Raw genomic sequence first — 11,823 nt, 5'->3', positions numbered from 1 at the left:
CGGAGACGAGGATTAATTGCACTTAAGGAGCAGAAGTGAACACAGACTTCAGAGCAGCAGGCAGGGAAGCTGCAGACAGAGCTGTCGCAAACACTGCAGGGACTGCAGGAGCCTGGCAGGATCTCTGCCTACTCCTGTTTTTTGTTATTTTTATTTTCAAATCACAGAATGGTTACAACACGGATCATTGAGTACATACGGCCCCGTGTAATAATGATCCCACTCACTGCACTCCCCATAGTCCTGCAAATTCATTCCCTTCAGAGATTTAGGGGGGTACGGTGGAGCAATGGTAGAGTTGCTGCTGCACAGAGCCAGAGACTTGGGTTCCATCCTGACCTCAGGTGCTATGTTGTGTATAGTTTGCACCTTCTCCCTGTGACCACGTGGGTTTCCTCCGGGTGCTCCGGTTTCCTCCCACATCCCAAACCCGTGCGAGTTTGTAGGTTAATTGGTCTCTGTAAATTGCTCATGTTGTGCAGGATGTGAAACTGGGATTACATAGAACTGGTGTACGGGCGACCGTTGGTTGGTGCGGACTTGATGGGCTGAAGGGCCTGTTTCCACACTGTATCTCTAAACCTATCCAGATCCCTATCGAACACTACAATAAAATGTCCCTCCACTCTTCCCCTGCAAGGGTAGCTCAGACCCTAACACCTTGCTGGGCAAAGAAAAACTCGACCTTGGTACATTTTGTTTATTTTGCTTGTCACCTTATTCCTACAGTATGTCCCTTGATTCTCAGTCTCCACCAATGGACCCATTTTCACTCTATCTTCTCTGCTTGTATCGTTCATGATTTTAAATGACAGATTTTCTTGCAACCACCCCTATTAGAAGAGCAACACCAGCTTGCCTAGTCTTTCCCCTTGGCTACTGTAACCTCTGATGTTCCAGAGGAAGTAAGTAAGTAACTAAGTTTATTGGCCATGTATTCACATACAAGGAATTTGCCTTGGTGCTCCACCCACAAGTAACAACATGACATACAGTGACAGTTACGAATGACTCAGAAAACACTAAACATTAATAATAATAAGACATTAATGATAATAAGACATAATAAGACATAAACAAGTTTGACCAACCTCTCCCTGTAATCCAGGCAGCATTCGGGTAAACCTCATCTGCACCCTGACCAAAGCCTCCACATCTTTCCTGTAATGGGGTGACCAGAACTGCATGTAATACTCCAAATGTGGCTGAATTAAAGTCTTATTAAGCTACATCATGAGTTCCTGACTCTTATACTCAATGTCCCTAGCAATGAAGGCATGTATACCATATGCCTTCTTTACCATCCTATCCACATCTTCAGTGAGTTGTGAACTTGGACTCCAAGATCCCTATGCACATAAACACTGTTAAGGGTCTTGCCATTTGGTGTACACTTTTAGTTTTAGAGATATATAGTGCCGAAACTGTCCCTTCGGCCCACCGTCCACGCCGACCAACGATCACCCCGTACTCTAACACTATCTTACACACCAGGGACAATTTAACATTTTTACCAAAGCCAATTAACCTATAAACCTGCATGTCTTTGGTGCGTGGGTAGAAACTGCAGCACCCGGAGAAAACCTATGCGGTCATGTAGAGAACATACAAACTTTGTACAGACAGCGTCCATAGTCGGGATCAAACCTGCGTCTCTAGAGCTGTAAGGCAGCGACTCTACCGCTGCCCCATTGTGCTGCAAATACTCTTTCCTTACATTCAACCTCCTATGCCTCACACTTGTTCGGATTCATCTCCAGCTGCCATTTCTCCGCCTATTTCTGCAGTTTATCTGTATCCCATTCTGTCTTGACAGCCTTCCTCACCGTGTGCAACTGCTCCAATTTTGCAAACTTACTCACCGACCCATCTACATTTACGTCCAAGTCATTCAAAACGAAACCGGCTTCAGCCACGTGTTTATCCCACTCTGTGTGATCTGTACTGGTCATGAAAGGCAGAATTCCTTGTGTTTTATCTCATTCCATGAATGTTACCCTTCTGTCTATTTGTGATAATAGGTACTATATTGGAGCTACATATCACTGCACAACACCATGGATGCCCAGTGCTTCTGCACATCATTGCATCATGCACAAAGAAGGTGAGGGCGGAAGGATTTAATCGGAACCGGAGGGGTGGTCAGTGTGGGCAAGTTGGGCTGAAGGGCCTGTTCCCGTGCTTCATGGCTATGACTCTAAAATCTAAATATGAAATCCTACATATAGATGCTGATCAGTACACCGCCCCGGGTCATCACAATCAGTTTTGCACAGACCTGCAACGATCTAGTTTAGTTTTGAGATACAGCGCGGAAATAGGCCCCTCGGCCCTGAGTCCGAGCCGACCAGCGATCCCCGCACACTAACGCTATCCTATGTACACTAGGGACAATTAACAATTTTACCAAATCAATTAGCCTGCAAACCTGTACATCTTTGGAGTGTGGAAACTGGAGAAAGCCCACGCAGGTCATGGGGAGAACATGCAAACTCCATACAGACAGCACCCGTGGTCAGCTAAAAACTCGGTCTCATCTCTCGGTATATTTTCTAATTTGCCTACTCAAGCCGACCTCCGCCTAAGGTGACAGGGTGCCTGTCTGTTCTCTAGAAAAAGAGAGAAGAAATAGTAAATGGAAACTTGAAGCCTTGTTTAAGGAATCCCAGAGCGGCTAGGAATGCAATCAGTTTTACAGTTAATTTTGCAGTTATTAAATAGAATCCAGCTGTGCCTAGTTAGCAGAAACTAACTGTTTATAGGGACATTTTCCCAGGCTTTCATTATATTCCAATGTAATTTCATTTTATTCGTGGCAATCTCAGATTCAGTCCCTCCCATCCCTTTGGAATCTTCCCCTCATTTGACCACCCATTGGGCAGGAGAGAGGAACGATCTCAGGAAAGAGAGTCATGCTGCCAACTCAGTGTACTCTGGATTTTCATACATCCTTTGTGTCAAAACTGCAGTCCTCTCAGTGCCTGCTTCCCCATTACAACCAGAGTTGTTTCTTTTTTATCAGGATGGGAACATCTCCGTGTAAGCTGTGTTACTGGTCCAATGCCATCTCACAATTGTTCTCCGGGATGCATCCACAGGTGACATTATCTGAATCCCTCTCAAAACCTTTCCCAGTCGTCCCTCAGTTGCGACGAAAGGGACAGGAAACATTTGACATTTTTAGATTTAAAAAAATCTTCAGAGTATCTTTCTTCCTCTCACTCCCTCACGCGTAGAATTGAGTCTTCTTTGCAAATGTACAGAACTCTGACATACGTTGCGTGTTTGAAGTTGTCCTTTCCTTAACGTTCAGCCTTTACAAACAGCAAAAGTTGGTTTTAAAACAAAAAAAGACACAAAGCGGTGAAGTAACTCAGCGGGTCAGGCAGCATCTCTGGAGAACGTGGATATGCAATGTTTTGAGTCGGGCCACTTCGTTAGACTTGGGAGACTGCTGGGTGCTGCCTGAGTACCTTAGCAGAGTAATGGCAGTGTATTTTGTAGACAGCGCACACACTGTGCACCCATGGTGCAGGGCAATGAATGTTTAATTAGTAAATGCCTATCAAACAGAACATAAACATAATTTTTTCCACATTATCCTCCAGGGATAATTTGAAATCACTCAGAATTAAAGTCTACATCTCCCTATTACTAATGAAACACAGGTGAAAAATCAGATATTAGTCAATAGGTGCAGGAGTAGGCCATTCTGCCATTAAAATTATCCTTTCAACATTTCTGATGGTTGTACAAATATAAGGTGATGGGACAGTGGGTTTGGACTGGTCAAAACCCTTGCCTTGAAGTTGATCAGTACCTGCTGAACAATTAGGAATGTAGACACAAGGAACTGCAGATGCTGGTTTATGAAAAAAACACAACGTGCTGGAGTAACTCTGCAGGGTCAGGCATCATCTCTGGAGGACATGATGGGGGGGGGGGGGGGAGAGTGGGAATGCATTGTCAGGGGTGGTGGTGGATGCAGATACAATAGTGGCATTTCAGAGGTTTTAGTTTAGTTTATTAGTTTAGTTTTTAGAGATACAGCAAGGAAACAGGCCCTTCGGCCCACCGGGTCCGCGCCGACCAGCGATCCCCGCACATTAACACCATCCTACACCCACCAGGGCCAATTTTTACATTTACCAAGCCACTTAACCTACATACCTGTACGTCTCTGGAGTGTGGGAGGAAACCGAGGATCTCGGAGAAAACCCACGCAGGTCACGGGGAGAACGTACAAACTCTGTACAGACAGCACCCGTAGTCGGGATCGAACCCGGGTCTCCAGCGCAGCATTCGCTGTAAGGCAGCAACTCTACCGCTGCGCCACCGTGACTGATAAGCACATGGAACTGCAACGAATAGAGAGATGTGGATCATGTACAGCAAGAAGAGATCATTTTTACTTGGCATTCGGTTCAGCACAGACGCTGGGACAAAGGGACTGTTCCTGTGCTGTACTGTTCAATTTTTCATGTTCTATGACATGGATAGGCAAAGTTTCGGGTGGGGATCCTTCTTCACACAGATTGTAGTGGGGGTGGGCGAACAAATTTGGGAAAGAGGTGCGGGTGGGACAAAGCCTGGCAAGTGATTATGAATGATAAATTGGGAACGGCTGGGTTAAGTAACCAATATTGGAGTGCGGGTGTCGGCAGGTGCTGAAATCTTGAATAGGGTGATTTCACGAAAGGTCATTGGATCATAGATCCTCACCCACGTGACTGCAAAATCCAACTGGGGTACAAACGTCACTTCCAGTACATGTTATTGATGCTGGAAACGCAAACTTTCAAACCCGTTAAAAACCGCGAAAACGGCCCGTTTTTGAGCTGTAAATTACTGTGCCGGTCGGGGTGACCGCGAGGCACAGTTATCTTACTTTACAGTCCAGAAGATAAAGAAAAACGAAGGTAAAGACTAGAGAGTGCTGAAGGGAAAATAACAGCGGAAGTTGTTGGCCATGCAGATATAAAGATCGAAAATATCGGGATTTTATCGCGTTTGCTCACTGCATTTCATCAAAACATCAATAATCCTTAGTTTTGATGAAATGCAGTGAGCAAACGCGATAATTCCTCATATTTTCGATATTTTCGATCTTTATATCTGCACGGCCAACAACTTCCGCTGTTATTTTCCCTTCAGCGCTCTCTTGTCTTTACCTTCGTTTTTCTTTATCTTCTGGACTCTAAAGTAAGATAGCTGTGCCTCGCGGTCACCCCGACTGGCACAGTTATATACAGCTCAAAAACGGGCCGTTTTCGCGGTTTTTAACGGGTGTGACAGTTCGCGTTTCCAGCATCAATAACATGTACTGGAAGTGACCTTTGTACCCCAGTTAAATTTTGCGGTCACGTGGGTGAGGATCTATGATCCAGTGACCTTTCGTGAAATCACCCTATACTTAACAAAAGTTGACAACCCTTCGTTACTTCTAGTGAAGGTTAAAGCACTCAGCAGGTTTCTTGCCCTCCAGGCATAATAGACATAGTGGCCTGTAGGCATGTTGGAAATATGCCAGCCACATATTGCTTGAAGATCTACATGTGTGCATGATCAAAGTGGAATTTTAATGCCAGAATGACAACATAATTTCTTATTTTTTGTTTGATCCATTTATTTAATAGGCTATCATTATCTTTACAAAAATACCTGTAGCAACAAAACTCATCATAGACACAGGTGAGGGAGGATATTCAATATCGAGATTACAAGTTCTTTTATTCCACATGTATTTATAAACACTTCCTCGTCCTGTCACTGCCTGCTTCAATGGACGTTGGCTTTGCATGACTTTTTTTTTTGCCCGAAAAGAAACACCCATTTCTTTTCCTTTGAACAATCTAGAAACACAATTGTTTGATGCGAGTGGCAATTGCTCCAGAATTGGGTGGAATTTTCCCACACTGTCAATTGTAGGCAAGGTTTGCTGATGGTATCGGGTTTGACAAAGGATATTGTTATGCAGATGACTACTTTCAGGGTTAAACTGCTCGGAGGTGTGAGGATGCCAGTAAAATATTCCATATATTTCAAATATTTGTAATAAAAATAACTTGTTGTCATTTGCAAACAAAGATGTGTTCAATTAAATAATCGCATCATATATTCTTATGGCCCTCCTCCATGGCCAGAGTGAGGACCACCGGAAATTGGAAGAGCAGCACCTCATATTTCGCTTGGGCAGTTTATACCCCAGCGGCACCAACATTGACTTCTCCAATTTCAGGTAGTCCTCACTGTCTCCTCCCCTTCTCAGCTCTCCCTCAGCCCTCTGGCTCCTCCTCTTCCTTTCTTCTCCCCCCCCCCCCCCTCCCCTTTCCCCACCCTACATCTGAAGAAGGGTTTCGGCCCGAAACGCTGCCTATTTCCTTCGCTCCATAGATGCTGCTGCACCCGCTGAGTTTCTCCAGCATTTTTGTCTACCATATATTCTTACCTTGAGTCTTATATGCAAGGCCTGTCCTTGGGCTGAAGTCCTACCTGACCCAATTTTAAGGTATGAAGGTAGACAAAAATGCTGGAGAAACTCAGCAGGTGAGGCAGCATCTATGGAGTGAAGGAATGGGTGATGTTTCGGGTTGAGACCCTTCTTCAGACTGAAACAATTGTTTCTTAAACAGTTTTAAGGTATAATCACATGGTGGTTCAAATATGGAGGGAGGAACTGCAGATGCTGGTTTACACCAAAGATAGACACAAAATGCTGGAGTAACTCAGCGGGACAGGCAGCATCTCTGGAGAGAAGGAATAGGTGACATTTTGGGATGAGACCTTTCTTCAACCCGACCCAGAACGTTACCTATTTGTTTTCTCCAGAAATGTTGCCTGAGTTACTCCAGCATTATGTGTTAATCTTCAGTGGTTCAAATACCTGGATTAATAGAGAGAGACCTAACAAATACAGAGAACGGAGCTCATTCACCTGGTCTACAGCAAAGTACTGGTCCGACAAACCACCTGGTTAAAGGACAATAATCGTGTGATGGTATCAACATATCAATGAATACAAATCAAACCAGCTCATTCTTTTTCATCATCGCAATTGGTTTTAAGCACCTTTAGATTCTGATCACCATCTGGTCGCTCCTTGAAAACTGCTTGGGGGGCAGACCTGTACCAGGTAGCGGCCTTTCCCAGGATTTGATGTGTAAAACCACTTGGCAAACTATCAAAATCTGGGTATTCAAGACTCATCAATCATTCACTCGGACGTTCAATGCTTTCCCAAGGGAGGTATGTGGACAGGGATGGACATTCTTAATGATCACATAACCATGGTGTAATATTTTCAAATTTCAACGGAATTGTTGCTGTATGTTCATACATTTTATTAACCAGTGACTATCTTTCCACCTTCTTTGGCAGCATGGTAACTGTAGATACATGGTACACAAAAATGCTGGAGAAGCTCAGCGGGTGCAGCAGCATCTATGGAGCGAAGGAAATAGGCAACGTTTCGGAACGAAACGTTGCCTATTTCCTTCGCTCCATAGATGCTGCTGCACCCGCTGAGTTTCTCCAGCATTTTTGTGTACCTTCGATTTTCCAGCATCTGCAGTTCCTTCTTAAACACTTTGTCTACTCCACTGCAAAATCTCCTCAAGGTATGCCTACTTTGAAGAAGTTCTCTTCCTCTCTCCGGATACAGTTTCACACCCCCCATCAGTCTGAAGAAGGGTTTCGTCCCGAAACGTTGCCTATTTCCTTCGTTCCATAGATGCTGCTGCACCCGCTGAGTTTCTCCAGCATTTTTGTGTACCTTCGATTTTCCAGCATCAGCAGTTCCTTCTTAAACACAACTGTAGATACATTCCTGGTTGAGTTCCCAGGCAACAAATCCTTCCCATTATCTCCTTTCTCCTTGTTATATCTGCAACATTCTTCAAAAGTACTATGCTTCTAAGAATGGGTGAAGTACTATGCTTCACCCATTCTGGCTTCTTGCTCATCCCTGATTTAAATCGCACCGTTATCTGTACCCAAGGTCCAGAAATCTCTCTCTCCAAAACTTCACTGCATCTCCATTTCTCTATTTCTTCCATTAAAGGGTTGTTTCAGACATACCATCCTCCATCCTAATATCTCCTCCAGCGAGTTGCTGTCAGACTTTGATAACGCAGCTGTGGAAACTTTAAAGCACCATATAAGTCCAAGTTGTTGGATGGTTATTTGATTGTGTTCCTTTTTGAAGAGATACATTGTGGCTCTCACTTCTCTTGACCATTTCCCTTGGGTTCCTTAACAGCCTCAAGCACAAAGATAGTAAGCAATGGGAATGAATTTCCTGCCTTTCCATCTAGTTTAATTATTGGATTGTGTTTACTCAGTGTGGGAGAGGAATCTTTCATCCCAGCTTTATATTCTCCAAGGCCTTCCATTTGGCAAGAACAGTTTATTCAAGTTACGTCTCTTTTAGAAAATATGCAACAGCTATGAGCTCCGGGGCATAATTTAATTCCTTGCAGTGATCGTAAAATATCGCTTGGCATTTCACTGGAGTTTTAGCAAATAAAATTTGTCATTGACCCACATCAGGAGATGCCTGTCAACTTATTAACCATTGTGAATATCACAGGGAATGCTTACATCCAAAGATGCCCTCAAGCCATTTCAGAGTGCAGTTAAAACTCATCCTAAACGACAATGGATAGACAGGAAAAGCTGGAGTAACTCAGCGGGTCAGACAGCATCTCTGGAGAAAGGGGTGACGTTTCGGGTCGAAATTAAGCACAGTGGGTTTGGAGACACACATAAACCAAATGAGTAAGAATGGCCAATTTCCCACCCTCAAGATTCACGATTCAAGAGAGTTTATTGTCATGTGTCCCAGATAGGACAATGAAATTCTTGCTTTGCTTCAGCACAACAGAACATAATAGGCATAAATAAATACAGAACAGATCAGTATGTCCATATACCATTGAATATATATATATACACACATAAATAATCAGATAAAGTGCAATGGGCTATTAGTGTTCATAGTTTTGTTTGAGTTGAGTTTAATAGCCTGATGGCTGTGGGGAAGTGCTGTTCCTGAACCTGGATGATGCAGATTTCAGGCTCCTGTACCTTCTACCTGAAGGTAGCGGAGAGTTGCCAGGATGGTGTGGATCCTTGATGATGCTGGCAGCCTTTTTGAGGCAGCGAGCTTGTGAAGGTGAAGCAGCCAAAACTGGTAATGATAGGAAGAGATGCAAATAGCTTTGGGGGCTGGAGAACATTCAGAGATGAGGAGGGTGAATCATGGTATTGAGAGTTTCAAATGGACATGATGAGCTCAGGTGTGATGAGTGAATGGACTTAGTGGGAAGGGAGTGTGGCATGCTCCATATATCCAGCACCAGCAATCAGGATCACTGGAGCTGCAAAAAATGTGTGAGAAGGAACTGCAGATGCTGGTTTATACCAAAGATAGACTCAAAATGCTGGAGTAACTGGAGTAACTCAGCGGGTCAGGCAGCATCTCTGGGGAAAAGGAATAGGTGCTGGATTCGGGTCGAGACCCTTCATCAGACAGTCTGACCTGTTGAGTTACTCCAGCATTTTATGTCCATCATATCAAGAAACATGACAAAGTTGTGCCGTCAATCTGACTCCTTTCCAATTACTTTTCTCCCCACCCTTGGAACAACCCCGCTAATCACTGAGATGGGTTATGCAATTCCGCACCCCCCCCCCCCCCCCCCCTTTTCTTAGCCAATTAATCAGGAAATTTAAAACAGGCAAGGATTAAATCTTAACAAAGCTCAGCAAAATATTTTGTACGGTTGCTTAAATATCAAAGGTTGTGAATGAAAAAAAAAATCCACATCTCACTTACTCAAGAGAATTTAGTGGATACATTACAGCCTCCTCCACATCAAATGTACTTAATCCAAGCATTTAATCCCAGTGCCTTAAGCCATGTCCCATAAATTCTCCATGCAGTGAACTTCAGATTGCTGCCTCAAATATTCTCCAATCCTCTGCTTACATTACATGAGGGTTTTTGAAAGCAAAATCTGCTCCTTGTTGGGGTGGAGCACAGCACGACATTGGTTCTCTGCAAGGTCTGCTTTTGTTCAGCTGTTTCTGTTTGTGTTTGGAATGAATGAAAGAGCTGTGTAAATTATTTCTGACTGCAGTTTATAGAAATCCCGAAACCGGTGAAATTTCTTTGGCAAGTTATTCACAGGTTTTATGGAGCTCTAACACAAGAAGGAAAACAATTTAGACTGCTTTATACGGTGTCTTCCTAAGATGGCCTTTTGTTTCTTGGAATGAGGGGGTTAGTTCCGCGCCAGTCTGGTTGAGATGTAAACACTCTCTGTGTGTTGGATTTAAATCTCTCGCCTGAAGGATGTCTATGACAGGTCGAACCTTATTCATATGAGGCTTGCACCTCAAAATGGCCACTGGATCAGAAATCTGACAGTGTAGATTAGATTGGAATGATTGGAAACATTCAACAAGACAGGCAACATCAGTGGAGAAAAACACAATTAACTTTCCACATCATAGATTCTTATATAGAACAAAAAAGAGAGATTAATGACTTGTATTACGTACATTTTTATTTTGAGGAATTTAGTTTAGTTTAGAGATACAGCACGGAAACAGCTCTTTGGCCCACCGGGTCCGCGCCGACCAGCGATCCCCGCACATTAACACTATCCTACACCCACTAGGGACAATTTTTACATTTACCAAGCCAATTAACCTACAACCCTGTACGTCTTTGGAATGTGGGAGGAAACCGGAGATCACGGAGAAAACCCACGCAGGTCACGGGGAGAACGTACAAACTCCTTACAGACAGCACCCGTCTTCGGGATCGAACCCGGGTCTCCGGCGCTGCATTCACTTAATGCCCCTGTCCCACTTAGGAAACCTGAACGGAAACCTCTGGAGACTTTGCGCCCCCACCCAAGGTTTCCGTGCAGTTCCCGGAGATTGCAGGTGGTTGCTGGAGGTTGCAGGTAGTGGAAGCAGGTAGGGAGACTGACAAAAACCTCTGGGAATCTTTCCTAAGTGGGACAGGGGCATTAGGCAGCAACTCTACCACTGCGCCACCATGACTGTCAAATTTATGAATAATTTATGTATAATTTGTGTTTTTGTGCATTTGTCTGAGTCCATGCGCCTGTGATGTTGCTGCAAGCAAGATTTTCATTTTACTTGTACCTTATTGTGGACTTTAGACATACAGTGCAGAAACGGCCCCTTTGGCCCACAGACTCCACTATCATCTTGACTCTTGACTCTACTGTATGTAGTATTTGCAAACAAGTGTTGGAGGTGGAGTGATGAATACTTCTGTGGATGTGTGAAGGGGATATATTATACCGAGAGTCACAAGTGAGGAGAACTGAAAGGATATTCCCAGATACTCATTGTATCTAGAGGAAATCTGACTGTAAGGACAAACAATTGCTGCCTCACCAGAGCAGCTCGAATCTGACCTCTGGTCCTGTCTGTGTGGAGTTTGCACTTTCTCCCTCTGACTGAATGGGCTTCCTCCAGGTGCTTCGGTTTCCTCCCACATCTCAAAGACATGTAGGTTTGTACGCTAATCGGCCTCTAAAAATTGCTCCTAATGTGCAGGGAGTGGATGAGGAAGTGGGATAAAGTACTGTAGCACTCATGTGAGTGGGTGAAGGATGGTTGGCATGGACTGAGTGGGCCGAAGGGCCTGTGAAGTTCTATCTCTAAACTAATACTAGAAAAACAAATTGACCATCACTCATTATTTATTTATTCTCTTGTTCCCTGTGGTAGAGCCACTTGCACTTTCATTTGCTGGTCTGTCTTATGGAGACCAGCGTTACT

At 44.1% G+C, this 11,823-nt stretch overlaps 1 long non-coding RNA gene across 1 annotated transcript; it reads right to left on the bottom strand.

Moving 5' to 3' along the window:
- Window positions 1–5,381: 5,381 nt before the first annotated feature.
- On the bottom strand, window positions 5,382–11,673 carry LOC116991914. The gene is made up of 3 exons (XR_004416925.1): window positions 11,636–11,673; window positions 11,229–11,231; window positions 5,382–5,391 (listed from the first exon to the last, which is right to left on the bottom strand). It is a non-coding gene; the product is annotated as an uncharacterized LOC116991914 (long non-coding RNA).
- Window positions 11,674–11,823: the final 150 nt, after the last annotated feature.

Source organism: Amblyraja radiata, chromosome 35 (genome assembly GCF_010909765.2).
Source record: "Amblyraja radiata isolate CabotCenter1 chromosome 35, sAmbRad1.1.pri, whole genome shotgun sequence".
NCBI lineage: Eukaryota > Metazoa > Chordata > Chondrichthyes > Rajiformes > Rajidae > Amblyraja > Amblyraja radiata.
The sequence above is the reverse complement of the archived record's forward strand: the minus strand, read 5'-3'. Positions and strand labels throughout refer to the sequence as shown.